This window comes from Dendrobium catenatum, unplaced genomic scaffold, assembly GCF_001605985.2.
Source record: "Dendrobium catenatum unplaced genomic scaffold, ASM160598v2 fragScaff_scaffold_501, whole genome shotgun sequence".
In the NCBI taxonomy this organism is placed as follows: Eukaryota; Viridiplantae; Streptophyta; class Magnoliopsida; order Asparagales; family Orchidaceae; genus Dendrobium; species Dendrobium catenatum.
This window is the reverse complement of record NW_021318963.1, coordinates 1,451,103-1,454,335: the sequence shown is the minus strand read 5'-3', so window position 1 is coordinate 1,454,335 and position 3,233 is coordinate 1,451,103.

The following is a 3,233-nucleotide window of genomic DNA, read 5'->3' as shown; positions in this document are numbered from 1 at the left end:
CAAGCTAATTTTGTGATGATGTATCAATCACTAATATAAACTTTACTTTCAGAGAAATATTATCTTCTTTTCTTTTAATTAAAAACTACTTCATTCAAGAACCTTAGGTTGATTGAAGGAGATTATTTTTTTATTTATGAATTTTAATCATATTTATAATTAAATGCTCATTATAATATTAAAAATTATAATAATTTAATTATTTTTTATTCTGATGCTATTCTCGATAATTTGATCATGATAATAACTTAATAAGCATACATCATAAATTTAAATTTTATATTTTAGGTGAATTAAAAAAAATCATATGACATGAATATATAATTAGATGGCTGGTTATTTAAAATTAATTAGATAATACTCGCCTAAATTAATTATATATGTAAATTATAATTTATAGATAAATTTTATTTGAATTTTTATGAAATGTACAGTGCAGAATTTTACTTTATTTTTGAATGTTGGAGCTCGGCTTTTAAACCTTTTCTCGCAGTTTAATTACACTCGAGCCAAATGATGAAACTTGCTATTTTGAACTAATCCAGAAGGTGCCTTTTTTTGTAATTTTACTCTTTTTAAAGGGTGAAAGCATGACAGAAGCATGGATAAGATTAGCGGGCAAGAATCTAACGGCTGGTCCCTCATAAGTCATATCGCTCCCTAAAAAAAAAACTAACGGCTGGCCGGCACGTTCCACTGACGGCATTTGTCAGTGCGAACTATTTCCCGCCTTCGAGGAGGTGCCCACGTGGCAAATTAGAAAGACGGGTTGGTTTAACTATGTTTACCATCCGTGAACTTACCAGCATTAAAATTTGGAAGGAAAGCGGCACAGTCAACCGGAAAATGGTCAAATGACTCGAATAGTCGAATGGTTGGAAAATTATTTTGTGGGGATGTTGAACTTTTATCGTCCGGATATTAATTAGAATATGTCACATTAACAGTAACGAGCGTAGTAGACAGCAGTACCGAGCGCGGAACCGAGCTACGGTACCGAGCGGCGGTGACGCGGCGCATTCTGGTTGATCTCTGGCTAGCGTTTGATGTTCGCGCGGAACATACTAATTCCAAAGTGAAGTGAACATACTAAGGGTGCAAAAGAGTTGAGTCAAGCTCGAACTCGGCTCTCTTATTGTATGAGTAGCTCAAACTTGAGCTCGAAGTTGAATAAAATGCTTGATTTTGACTAATTTATATGATCGATAGTTCAAAATTAAGCACAAACATTAAAACATTTGAAGATGAAATTCATGTGTCAAAAATAATTACTATCACATTTAATTAAATAAAATAAGTTGTATATAAATGTTTTCATATATGTAAGTAGCATTTCTAAAAAAACAATAAAAAGGAAGTATGTGACATAATTATACTACTATAGAGATAACTTCTCAGACAAAACAAAAGATAACAAAATCATCATACAAAGTTAGACATCAATATTAAACTATAACCAAATTTTTTAACAAAGTTTACGAAGCAAAAAAATTTTTTTACGCTTGATAGTTGATACGTCCTCAAAAAATTATTTCAATTGGACGCGAATCTCGATGCAAAATCAAATTGGAAACTTCAAAAACTAATTCAGAGACCATCAAAACTCCGATTTCAGCAAACTTATAGTCGAACTGAGCGTCTCGTACAAACCCAACGACACCAAATTTAACCCAATCCGAGCCCAAATGGGTCCGAATCATGGACCCCAAGCGCTGTTGGAAGGTTCAAACCGCAATTTGAGTTACGAAACGGTCTCCGATTTTAACGAGCTTATACTCGAATCGAGCGGATTGACGAGACGAATCCAACGAGCCCAAGATCACAGAATTCCGACATCATCAAGACCTTCAAATTTCCAATGAACGGTGCACAATCGTAGGATTCAATATTGACCGTCCATTCGACCACTCCGTATTCGCCCCTAATCTCACGCCTATTAACGTGCTATGCCACTCCAGAAAATCCATAAATAGATCCCTCATTCTTCACAAGAGGGGGGGGGCAAGCAAGAAGCAAGAAGAAAAGAGGAGAAGGAAGAAGCTCCTCCTCGACCACCACACCGGAGCCTCGCCGGGCCACCGCCGGAGCCTCGCCGGACCACCACCTCAAGGCCCGACGTTCAGGCCCGACATTCTGCTCAAGTCCCGATGTTCTGCTGAAGGCCTAACATTTTGCTCAAGGCTCGACGTTCAGACCCGACATTCTGCTCAAGTCCCGACGTTCTGCTGAAGGCCTAACGTTCTGCTCAAGGCCTGACGTTAAGGCCCGACATTCTGCTCAAGTCCCGAAGTTCTGCTGAAGGCCCAACGTTCTGCTCAAGGGCTGACGTTCAGGCCCGACATCCTGCTCAAGTCCCAACGTTCTGCTGAAGGCCTAACGTTCTGCTCAAGGCCCGTTAAGGCCCGACATTCTGCTCAAGTCCCGACGTTCTGCTGAAGGCCTAACATTCTGCTCAAGGCCCGACGTTCATGCCCAACATTCTGCTCAAGTCCCGACGTTCTGCTGAAGGCCCAACATTCTGCTCAAGGCCCGACGTTCAGGCCCGACATCCTGCTCAAGTCCCGACATTCTGCTGAAGGCCCAACATTCTGCTCAAGGCCCGACGTTTAGGCCCGACATCCTGCTCAAGTCCCGACGTTCTGCTGAAGGCCGAACGTTCTGCTCAAGGCCCGACGTTCAGTCCTGACGTCTTCATCTGAGGCCCTCACCTTCGCCAAAGGCCCTCACCTTCGCCAGAGGCCCTAACCTTCGCCAGAGGCCCTCACTTTTACCAACGGCCTTCACCTTTGCTAGAGGCCCTTGTCTTCGCCAGATCATAATCAAAGGCCGTGTGCTCCACCAGAACATCACATGAGGCCCAGACTTCCGCCGGACCACTACTTGAGGCCTTGAGCTCCACTAGGTCGCCACCTGATGCCCACAGTTCTCCCAGAATACTGTTGACTACGGTCCTTCCAACCTCCGTCGCCTATTATGGTCCTTCCGACCTCCACCAACAAACAACGGTCTTTCTGACCCCGGTCTCCTGCCTACTACGGTCCTTCTGACCTCCGTCGCCTACTATGGTCCGTCCGACCTCCATCAACAGACAACGGTCTTTCTGACCCCGGTCTCCTATCGACTACGGTCCTTCCTACCTCCGTCGCCTACTATGGTCCGTCCGACCTCCATCAACAGACAACGGTCTTTCTGACCCCGGTCTCCTGCCGACTACGGTCCTTCCGACCTCCGTC